This window comes from Pseudoliparis swirei, chromosome 17, assembly GCF_029220125.1.
Source record: "Pseudoliparis swirei isolate HS2019 ecotype Mariana Trench chromosome 17, NWPU_hadal_v1, whole genome shotgun sequence".
In the NCBI taxonomy this organism is placed as follows: domain Eukaryota; kingdom Metazoa; phylum Chordata; class Actinopteri; order Perciformes; family Liparidae; genus Pseudoliparis; species Pseudoliparis swirei.
Window position 1 is genome coordinate 2,758,183 of NC_079404.1, and position 13,071 is coordinate 2,771,253.

Below are 13,071 nucleotides of genomic sequence, written 5' to 3' on the forward strand. Positions count from 1 at the left end.
TGGTTCTGGGGAACTAACTCACGTCACGGATTCTCTCGCTAATGCAGTCTTCGGTGTGTGCATTACACTGACAGTCATCAGCTGTGTCATATCTGGCACTTAATACTAACTATAAAAGCAAATAATCTCTGTTTTTACCACAGACTGTATATAATAATTGGACGTATATAAGAAGATGTCATCGGGATGTCGGCTGTGGGAGGAAGTTACTATATTTAAAATGCAGACGAGTGGCAGAGGCTACTCTGTATAGCGGCAGAGACCTGTCAATCAACTTGTAGACCCGCCCTAAAGCATACCCTGCTTTATTAATTTACTAAATGAACGTCATGCTGTATTGAATCTAGAGATTTACACCATATACTCATGTTTACAATGTTTACTGAGGGAATAATACAAGTACAGTGTCAGGATTACAGACATTTTCGAAGGCAAAATTATTTAAAACACCCATGTAGGTCCACATTGGTGTGGTGGAATGCTTTACCTGGAGCCACCTTGTACCAATTACACATTGTTATAAAGAAACCGCAGCCCTATTCAAATATAATCATTCAAGTCCAATAAACCACAAAAGAGATAGCTGTCGTAGTTTTAAGTAGTTGCACAATAATAATCTTGGATATCCACAAATTAAGCTTCAGAAATAATAAACAAGAGTTTTTTATACTTGTAAACTCTTCTTTCCAATGTTTACTGAGGGATTAAATTAAGAAAGAACCAGAGGAGTCACCCCCTGGTGGTCAGGAGAGAGAATGCAGCTTTAACACAGGAAGAATAGACTTCTATACAACCAGAGGAGTCGCCCCCATCAATGGACCAGACCTTCCAACCCTATTTGTGTGCAGAGTAATGCAAAGTCGACAAAAGTAGAGTAATAATTTCTTTGGGTCTTCGATTCTCTCCCAAGATTGACGTGCACATATTAGTACCAACATAACAAGCTCACATAATGAGTTAAAATCGATGCTGCAGTGTGTGGAATGCAAGGGATGAATATTAATGTCTTTCTTTGACATTTAGGAATACTGAGCTTTGTGATCAGCCCATATCTTCTGTGTGAATGTCAATGTGAGTCAGATGTCACTCATGGGCTGGTCAGTGAAAAGAATGACATCATTGAAGTACTTCAACAGAAGCCAGCACCCATACAATCCGAAACTGACAGCAAATGGCTGCAAGGGATTGTGGGTGGTGGGGGGGGGGGGGGGGGGGGGAATGAGACCCAGTGATGGGTTGCAAGTGAGGTAACCCATGTAAACGGCTAAGGCAGCACATCTGAAGGTTGATCTGGTTGTGTGTGTGGGTCCGTCCACCAGTGTGTGTTCATGTGCTCCCCTGTGGGTGCATCCCTGTGTGATAGACTCGTATGCAATCTGATGCCGTTGAGCCCATTTATACTAACAATAAATGACATTGGTGACAGCGCTTAGCCGGTCCGCTGACTGGCAAAGACGCCCCGCTATTGATCCACGCTCGCACGTTCCGCCTGTTGTCAGAGCTTCAATTTCAATAGGAATTAGCTGGATGACACCTTGAAGATGTTCCGAGCTCTAGAAAATGACTTTGACGAATGAAAGCTAGATAATGAATCCATTCGGGGGCTCCTCTCAGCTCCAGAATGCATGTATGCAAAGATAATACCCAAGTACAAGCCTTCTCAACGAGAGATGGCTTTCCCGTGCAACGAAACGGCATTGTGGTTCACGTTTAGAGGGAATCAAATATGTGTTCTGGACCTAGTCTATGAGGGAAATAAGTTGAGATGGATAGGTGGGTCAGACAAGCACAGCACCTTGAGAATGCAGCTCAGTTGTATGATGTCATTTTGTGCAAGAAAGGGTTGCATGTACATCCAAACAATTAAACATCCAACATTTGTCGCCGACACCGCCGAGGTTTGCCAAACTCTGGCGAATCAGGACTAAATTACGACCGCCTTGAAGAACCTGTACCCCTAGCCACTCATCATGACAGCCTTTGAGCTACTTCAAGGAGCCACCATCTTCTCCTATGTCCAGATCAGAGAGGGGGATGAGATGAAAACGCATTGAAGGCTTTTCTGTCTCCACCTTCCTTTGTGAGACTTTAATGAAACGAAAGCAGCCGGTTGCCAGTTGGCACGTGGGACATTGTGGTTATTAAATGTACCGGTTTTATTGTGGGCAATGGTTATAGTCGGTCAGGTGAGCAGATAAACAGACACTGACAGGGAGGAGGGCCACAAGATTGATAGCGAGAAAGGGGGGAGGGGGAAGACATTGCCATTCAAACATAATTATTCTCGTAAACCGACATCTCACCAGTGACTTTACATATTCATTTAGTTCAGTGCGTCCGTGGCTCTCAATATAATCTTTTTTTTTCTGAATCTATTTTTCTATTTTGTTTATCTCGACTTTCAATTCGTACCACCTCTTACATTTGTCTTTGATTGTCATTATTTGTTTTGCACGCATCCATTTTTCCATGTATTTTCATCCGTTTTCCTCATATTATAAAGCAACTGTTTGAGAGGTTAATGAATCCCTCTGTATAATTTAAAACAGAGGCGTTGGTTGAATATGAAATGGATATGAGCACATGGGCTCAAACAGTGTGCTGCACATCCACCACTCATCATCGTCCATTGTTTCAGCAGCAGCTGAGCTTAAAGCTGCGCTAATCTAATTTATTTAAACAATGGAACACATTAATTTGTGTAAAGGTGTTGCTTGGGTGACAAACCCACAGAGAGAGTTACCACCCAACACTATAGTTCCCCTCAGCTGTACACGGTGCTAGCTTCTTTTTTTCAATTACTTGTTTTAATTGCTGACAGCGTGTCTACCGGATGTGAAAATAGAGAGGTGTGATGTACGCATTCTCTAGCAGGGTTTATGGGAGATATTATGAGCCGTTGATATGTCCTCCTTGATCTAAGGGAGCAACCCACTAGTTTCCAGAAGAGCACCATGGCCTCGGATTTTGAGGTGTTGACTCTCATCCCTGCCGCTTGGAAACCACCCTCGTGGATGGTGGAGGTCATAGTTCCGAGGAGTGGAACCCCTAACCCTCTAACCCATAAGCCTCTAACCCCTTATCCTCTAACTAGTAACTCTCTTACCCCTAACCCTCTAACCCCTAACTCCCTAAACACTAACTCTCTAACCCTTCGCCCCTAACCCTCTAACGCGAACCCTCTAACCACTAACCCCTAAGCCTCTAACACCTAACCCCAAACCCTCTAACCACTAACCACTAACCACTAACCCCTAAGCCTCTAACACCTAACCCCAAACCCACTAACCACTAACCCCTAAGCCTCTAACACCTAACCCCAAACCCTCTAACCACTAACCCCTAAGCCTCTAACACCTAACCCCAAACCCTCTAACCACTAACCCCTAAGCCTCTAACACCTAACCCCAAACCCTCTAACCACTAACCCTCTAACCACTAACCCCTAAACCTCTAACACCTAACCCTAAACCCTCTAACCACTAACCCCTAAGCCTCTAACACCTAACCCCAAACCCTCTAACCACTAACCCTCTAACCACTAACCCTCTAACCACTAACCCCTAAGCCTCTAACACCTAACCCCAAACCCTCTAACCACTAACCCCTAAACCTCTAACACCTAACCCCAAACCCTCTAACCACTAACCCCTAAGCCTCTAACACCTAACCCCAAACCCTCTAACCACTAACCCCTAAGCCTCTAACACCTAACCTCAAACCCTCTAACCACTAACCCTCTAACCACTAACCCCTAAGCCTCTAACACCTAACCCCAAACCCTCTAACCACTAACCCCTAAGCCTCTAACACCTAACCTCAAACCCTCTAACCACTAACCCTCTAACCACTAACCCCTAAGCCTCTAACACCTAACCCCAAACCCTCTAACCACTAACCACTAACCCCTAAGCCTCTAACACCTAACCCCAAACCCTCTAACCACTAACCCTCTAACCACTAACCCCTAAACCTCTAACACCTAACCCCAAACCCTCTAACCACTAACCCCTAAGCCTCTAACACCTAACCTCAAACCCTCTAACCACTAACCCTCTAACCACTAACCCCTAAGCCTCTAACACCTAACCCCAAACCCTCTAACCACTAACTCTCTGACTTTCTTACCCTAACCCTCTACCCTCTAACCCTCTAAACCCAAACCCTTAACCCCTAAGTGAAAGGATCTCAGCTCCCAAAGCAGAATAACTCCTTCCAACACAACATGTTTTGTAGGGTGACATCTCCTCCACGATGGATTTGTCCTCACCTGCTAAGTGTTGGTGAAAAATGAATCTGATTCCTGAGAGATGTGCCAGGTCCTTGGTTCTGAGAAGATAACTCAAAACCCGTTTGTGTGCCGTCAGCCTGCACTGCATTTACTGGAGATACCTCGACACGGCACATCGCCTCGTGAACATTATGTTTGGCCGGTATCCAAAAGCAGTGAAACACAACACATTGGGTCTTCAGAGGTAAAGTGCATCAACAGTAGCTGTTTCTCTGAGTATTGCTGAGGGGTTGTTTGTATATTTTATGACAAAAAAAAACCCCAAAAATCCCCTGTGCCAAAGGAATATGTCTTCCTGCTGCAAATATGACGATGCAGTGCATGGATATGTAAAAGGTATCATCACATCAACCCATTCGTCACACCGCCCCTCAGTGTGCGTTCGTGTCAGTGTGTATCAACACGTGGGCTCAGTCAAGGGTAAAGATCACGGTGTATCCGTGTGTGAAGAGAGAGAGATGGCTGCACATCGAGCATCGGGTTGTATAACAGGAAACACTGAGCATGAAACAGCTGCTGTTGCATAAGAGAGCTGCTGTTGCACTCTCTGGGACCGCAAGTACTGTTTGAGAAAGATGGAGAATACCCGACTCGTGCGCACTTTCCCAATGGACGCAAACCAGCTGATGGCGACACGATCTCTTCACCTCGAGATGGAAAAGTCGGAAAACTGGAACTCACTCGAGCCTCTTTGTCCTCTCAAAGGTGTGTTATAAAACGTCCAGCTGGAGCTGTAGGCCTCGTCGATCTGGCACCGAAAAGCAATAAGCGAGAGGACATTTTTGATGCTTGTCTCTGCCCCCCCCCCCCCCCCCCCGGTCTTTCTTTTTCTTTTGCCTCCAGCTAACGCCGTGAGGTTACGGAAAGATAATCGGCCCGGCATTCGGGGAGAAACGCGAGTTAAGTGGCTCATTCCGCAAATGAGTTCCACTGCCTTATTAGTACAAACGATCACGTTCACTAACCTCCATGTTAAAACGGGGGGGAAGATGGAGATGACCCAGGAGGAAAACCCCATCACATCGTCACACTGTTTGCATTTCATAGTCCTCTCCTCTGCTCCGCTCCCACTTCCCCAGGGAAAGCTTTAAAGACTAAACGAAGCCTTTTCTGCAGCCTTAGACCAATTAGACTTGATTGATTTGATAAGTGACGCGGTGATAACGACACGCCATTGCTTATTTGGTGGCGCTGTTTAAAAAAAGAAACCAGGGATTTACCAGGAATCCAGCTGTGATTCACCAGGAGTAGCTCAGCATGTCTGAGATCAGCAGCTCCATGAAACCTGAGTAGCTCTGCAGCTATTTGCACCCACCTGCCTTGTATCAGTCAGCATGTTGTCTCATAGGAAGCAGAAGATTAGTTTGGGCTTTCAGGCGGTTACAGCAAGTTCATGTTGTATTAAAAGCTAATATTAGCATTAGCTACTAGAGGTCTGCATGACAACTTGTGAGCATTGTTAGGTTGTTGTGTTTGTGCGAATGCCTGCAAATGACCATCACCTTTATTTTTGTAATATTTTTTTAGCGTGTGTATATATTTATGGGGATATTTTCTATGGATATACCGTATTTGTGTATTCACGTGGAGACTGAACTATTTCCCGTATGACCACCTCACCTCATTCATCACCCCTCCCTCACTGCTCTTTAACCCCTTATTACCTGGATTTATTCTAAATTTTATTTAAAAATATATTATTTGTGTTTTTTGCTTTCCTGCAGACGCTAAATTAAGTGGAGATTGTAAATTGTTATTTTGCACAAAAAATAGATGTAGTTTCGGTTTGAGGCAAATTAGCGACATTAGCCACATTAGCTATATTTGGGCGTGGTAGTTATTGAACACATTTTCCAGTCTCATGTATGTCAGCAGTTTGAAACATTGGACTTTTGCAACCAACATGAGAATATACAGTCTGGCCCTTAGAAATTGGGCGTTTTCAGTGTTGACGTCCACTTTCAACCACTGGCTTTGAAATTGAACAATTGGATGACACGTTTCTGTACAATCACAACTTGTAAACATATAGAAAGAAAGAAAAAACTCGAAAATATGAGCATCAATTTATGATTTCTTTTGATCGATTGACACACACACATAAAGATGACAGATGTTCCCTCATCTGCATCATCGTGGTAACGCTACGGAACGTGAGACAAAATCCATAGCACTCATTTAATCACGGACCCCCCGGGATGGTACCCAATAAAAAAGAGGAGCTTGTCTATTGCGCTGAGAGAAAATGACTTCTTAGTGGTGAAGAAAATGTCAGCTCTGCACATCCCCCCCCCCCCCCCCCATTCATTTTAAAGATGACTTTTAGAGCATTTCTGCTCGTCTGACAGCCATGACAGGAGGACACACGGGACCGAGGAAGAGCATGTGGGACGAACGCCACGGGGCGGATCTGACGCTGCCGTTCTCTCCTCTTTTCACCATGAGTGGGAAAAAGAGAACAATTCATTTTTAAGGAACATGATCATCAACCAGATGAATGAATTAAAATTAAACACAAAAAGGGGGATGTTGAAGTCTACAGAGACTTCGAGCTCAAAATGATGCCATGAGAATGCTATTAAAGATACCGAGGTGGGGTAGTGCCAGTGAGATGTTTGCGGCTGCAGGAGTCAACACATGTAAAGCTGTTTTAAGAAATCTTATATTTAAACCAATCTGCCGGGTTGATGACTTCGAAAATGAAATCAAAATGGTTTCATGGAATATAAAGTTCAGTACTACTGGTCCCAGCTGTGGAGACATTAGTAGAGGTGTTTATTCATAAAGCATTTGTAGTTCTATGTATTTTACTCGTGATATTTATTGTATTCATTATTATTTATTATTATGTATATATATTATATTATTATATTTATTTCTATATTATATTTATTATTTTATTTATTTTATTTTTGCTCAAAGAATAAACGATATTGCATTGAACTCTCACCGTTTCCAGGGTTTTTGGTTTGTTTTTTTGGCAATAAGTCCTGGAAAAGTTCAATGAAAAAAATCCAAATTGGGCTCCAAATGACTACGTACAGTTTTTGTCCAGGATAAACAGCTCTACACCCGCATCCTTCATGACTTTGGGTTAAAATCTCCCCCAGTTATTCATAAAGAAGATGAGCTGAAGGAAAAAATGTCACTGATATTTGATATTGATCACAAAACCAAATCACAAAAGCATCACTTCCCAACAACACGTTCTGGACATTTGCTGTTCAACGTTGACCTCATGGTTGAACATGGTGAATAAATCACCCAGCGTCCGTGGGAATACCCATGAAAAAGAATGGGGGGGTCATTTTTAGATGTCACATACATTTTTTACGCGTGATATCTAATGTAGATTTCTTTTTCCGGTGTTTGCATGTTTTTTAACCATAAGTGACTTTTTAACTGCAGTGTCCTCGTATTTGATTGTATTTTAGATATTGTTGTTGTATTTGTGTTTGTTGCTTTATGGACTCATAAGTCTGGAATAAAATAAATAAATAGAAAAAAATAAAGAAGTAACTGTTCGTATGAGGATTTGTCGCGCGTTGGACCCCTCTCCGCCCATCACTACTGTTTTTGATCTAATACCTAATACTTCGCCTCTCACTCCGAACACTGCATCGTCATGTGGATGAGTTTAATTTGGGAGTCGACCACGTGGGAGCGTTTGACCTAATTGGCATAACGCTGGCGTCGTTTTGTGCTGAGCGACATGAAAGAAGGACTTCCTTCCATATCAGGCAGCTGAGTTGAGCCGTCTGCAGCTCAGCCCCCTTTTGCAGCTGGATGCTGACGTCACGACCAAAAGCTTCTTCACGTCCCTCGACGCCGCCGTGAGCGCCACTTCAGGGCCGCCCTGATGGCCACGTGCTCCAAATAGGTACGCGACCCTTCCACCTGGGAGCCTAACGGGCCCAATGGCATTGAACCAGTCGGCTTAGAAAAATGCTTTCGCTTCAACCCGTTGATCCATACCTTCGTTCCCTTTGGCTTCATCTTTTAATAAAATGTTATCTAGTTATTAGAGTTGTTGAATCTGTTTGGCTTCTAACGTGCTGAGTTTATTTGTAAGGGTGCCTTGGTTCTATGTGTGTGTGTGTGGCTTGTTAATACCTTTGTTTATTTGGGAGAGAACATATTGCTGCAGACAGTCATGAAGTGCACATTGAGGAAGAGACAGGAATCCCAGAAGGATCGTGGAGCTGCTGTAGTTTTTTGCATTATGATTTTTTTGTTTGTTCTTTAAGTTCAATTCAGTTTATATTGTATCCCCAAATATCACAATTTACAAATTTGCCTCAGAGGTCTTTACAATCGGTACCCATACGACATCCCTGACCTTTGACCTCACATCGGATCAGGAACAACTCCCAAGAAATAGAAAAAATCCTTTCACAGCGAAAAAAGGGAAGAACCCTTCAGGAGAGCAACAGAGGAGGATCTCTCTCCAGGATGGACAGAAGAATAGATGTCATGTGACCAGAATGAAGTCGCTCTGGATTTGTCGATATATCCGTTTCCGTTTTTTAAAAAACATTTCCGTGACTCCAATAACAGAAAAATACCAGAACAGACAAATTGTTGGAGCAGTAGATTCGACTTCATTGACGTTTTCGGTTCTCCAATCATAGAAGTTCAGGGGATTATCAGCTTCTTCGTCTCACTACTACTAGGGTGGAGCTAGGTGGAGCTTCAGGATCACATACAGTGGAGGACACATATGAGAGATGAGAAACCCTTAAAACCTTCACTGTACATATATGAATAGAAGCAGAGCGACTAAAGCATGAGAGAAATCCTCGTGAGGACGGAAAGCCATTTGGACTTCGAAGGTGGAACACTGTCGTTGGAACACGAGCCGTATCGGATCTATGCCTAAAATGACTGTTGTGACCCAGATAAGTCAGATATTTTTAACCTTGTTCGCTGCCATTGCCACGTTATATAGCCTAGTTACAAAGTGGGACCAGGCAGCGAGCAGGCCAGGGCATTATGGGTAATCATGTGGGTACTGACACATTACTGACAGTACCCTTTAGCCATGACAATGAGTCACTTCATGGTTAGGTGTTCCGTGCCGCAGCCCAAATCGGTTCCTGCTGCCGCCTCTGTGCCGCAGCATAATGTGTTAAAGCTGCATTCTCTCTCCTGACCACCAGGGGGCAACTACACTGGTTGTATAGAAGTCTATATAATGACTCTACTTCTCTCTTGATGTATTTCCTCAGTAAACATGTAAACATGAGTTTATGTCTGAATCTCTAGTTTCAAGTCTTCTTCTATACAGCGTGATGGTAATTCCAATTATGGTCAATTCTTTTTATTGGTTTGCGGGAAAAAACTAAATGGCGACATCCGTATTTCAAGATAGGAACGGTGAAATTGTCGAACTCGAGGCTTCAAAACTTCACATTTGTCCAGAAACTAACGGGCGATGTCACACAAAAAAACGTCCACTTCTTATACGCAGTCTACGGTATTTATTCACCTGTTTATTGCTCATAGAAAAAGAGTGGAGCAGTCAATAACTACCGTGAATGGTTTTGATTGCGTTATCCATGAACTATATTCACCACAAAGATGGCCCCCTCCTCTGACTCACTTCAGTCTATTCAGAATGCAAAATAAAAAATGAATGAGCCGCAGTCTGACACGCAGAAATAACCTTTATTCGGTTCCAGCTCATAATCTCTTGCTGCCGTTCTCTCTCCAGTCTTCGTCTGCGCCCCCGTCACAAAGGAAGACGCAGTGGATAATTGACCCGTGTTGACGGTGTTAATAACAGCGAAACGTATCTCAACCAATCACAGTGCACCCCTCACAAATGTCACGTTCCAAAAAATGAGTTTTTAATGGCCTCGCCGTTTTTTAAGACGCCGCTTTTCCTCGCCGTTACACAGAGGACGCAGGGCGAGATGAGGCGGCCTCCGACAAGAGGAAAAGTGAGAGAGCAGTCTTGATTAGAAAAGGAGGAGGCGGCTTATCTGTGAGCTCCCCGGGGGGGTTGGAGGGATGCGAGGTGATGTCAGCGACGTGTCTCATCGCTTGTATCTTGCTCAGATAAATCAACACGGTGTAAACAGGGTTAATGAGCGGCACAGTACCAACACATGGAAGTAAAGAACAATGGATGACCTCTGACCTTTTAGATGGGGGGTTCATCGAATGCTGCGTCCACGCCAAAAGCGTGAGTTTACTTGCTTGACTATTTGTGGCTTATTCACGTCATTCGCTTCATTCTCCCCTTAGAGGGGGCGGGGCTTATCGCCGGGTTTTATCTCCATGGAAACAGTTATCATCTCCTTCATCCAACATGAAGAACTCACCACTAGTTCTGCTTCATACGTGTTGAGGACGTCCCACAGACGTGTGAACATGTCACGCCCTTGTGTTTGGGCTCATAACATTAATATATATATATATATACAGTATATATATATATTTATACATGACATCACCCGTAGGCTCACACAGCTCGGTGACCTTCCCCTCTACGTCTGAATGTCTCTTCAGCTCCACTAGAGCAGCAGTTAGATTCACCAACGGAGGAGTAGCTCAACGCCGATTGGCTCTCGCAACTCGGCTTCGGGCGAAATTTTGAATGAGTTGAATTTTCTACTTTACTTTTATTTGCGTCGCCCGACGGAAATTTGCATCAAACGCAACCATTCGCGTCGTTGTGCGTTGACTTTGTTCGGGATCTACTCACGCGAAAAATTCGCAACGCAGCTTAAGAGTAAACATCCAGCAGTTTATATATATTTAGAAATTTAAAAAGGTCAACAAATGATTCCGATGTAAAGCTCTCATAGGAAAGCCAACATCGTCCAACCTAAATCTATTCATACATAAAGTATTTGCATTATAATGCTTTCGTTGCCACGTCCAAACAGATGTGTTCCCTTTCCCATCGACCAATCAGAGGTCTCGGTATGTGACACACTGCTGACTGGAAACCATCTCTCGACCTCTACGCTCCGTGTTAGTGAAGACATGTTTTTTTCCAGTTTAATTAATGAAAACTTCCAAAACATCAAAGAGCTCATCAAAGAGATTCAGAGAAACCCCGAAGCTTCATCAACGGTTTCGCGTGTGACGAGTTCCCCTGAAGCTCGGCGCCGTTGAGCGAGCGTCTTCCCTGTGGCGCCCGTACCGGAGCTCCGCCCCCTTGAGGAGCGACTGGACTGGGGAATCCCTCCGGAGGGGGGGGGGGGGTGGAGGTGGAGGGGTCGTGAAAACATCTCCATGACCTCTATGAAGGTTAAACGTGAATACAGGAAGTGGAGGTCGTCACGGTGTCGTTGCTTTGATGTTTCGAAGCCTCGATTTCGCCGTGTCCATCTTTAGATGATGTCGTTCCCATGTTGTTTTTTTTTTTTGCAGTTATCATATTTGGAATGTGGAGGAGAGACGTAGCGACGCCGTGTATACACATATACATATATACGTATATGTGTATATATGTATATGTGTATATATATATGTGTGTTTGGCTGTGGAAAGGTAGCAACCTGTGGACCTCATTGTGTTCATTAAACGAACCCGAGCACTGAACACGTCGACGCTTCCCCGCCTCACGACGACCGCCGGCTGAGGCAGCCAGACGGTCCAGGGAGACGGGGATGGGTTTCCATGGTGACCGGCCTCAACTTCCTCAAGCTCGCACTGCACACACAGATGCAGCCGGAGACACACACACACACGCACGCACAAACACACAAACACTTACACGCACAAACACACACAGACACACAGACACACACAAACACTTACACACAAACACACACACAGACACACACGCACAAACACACAAACACTTACACATAAAACACACACACACACAGACACACACGCACAATCACACGCGCACGCAGACGCACACACAAACATGCATTAACACACTAACACACACACAGAAACACACACATACAAACACACTCACACATACAAAACCCACACACATACAAACACACACAGGCACGCAGACGCGCACACACACCCAAGCAACAACGCATACACAGACACGCACACAAACCAACGCACACACAAACACACGTGCATACACACACACGCACTAACACACTAATACACACACATTCACACTAAAACACACACACACAGTCACACACACACGCACAAAAACACACACACACACAAACACACACATGCACACACCCACATTCACACTAAAACACACACATAGACATAAACAAACACACACACACACAGTAACAAACACACACATGCACGCGCACATTGACATAAACAAACACACGCACACACACACACACACACAGTAACTCACACATGCACACACACTTACACACACACACACACAGTAACAAACACACAAACACACACACAAGAGCAATGACAAGCAGCATTGATCCCACTCTGTCTCTATACGCCACTAACAACTACCTCTCCATTAGGCGGATAGATAGTGTGAACAACTTTACAGCAACGCAACACACACACACACACACACACACACACACACACACACACACACACACACACACACACACACAAACCTACACACACACACACACACACAGCAGTATGGAGCCCATTAAGCCTCTGCTCATTGTTTACTGCCTGATTAGCATGTTGGGATGAGAGGACGTGCGCCACCGGGTCGTTTCACAAGTAGCCGTTCATAAGATCAATTAAATGCAATAAAATATAAAGTCACCATCAGCCGACACTGCTGGGTTCAACCGGTCTGCTGGAACCGGATCGCTCAGACGACCATCTGAAAACCACAAACACATCCGATA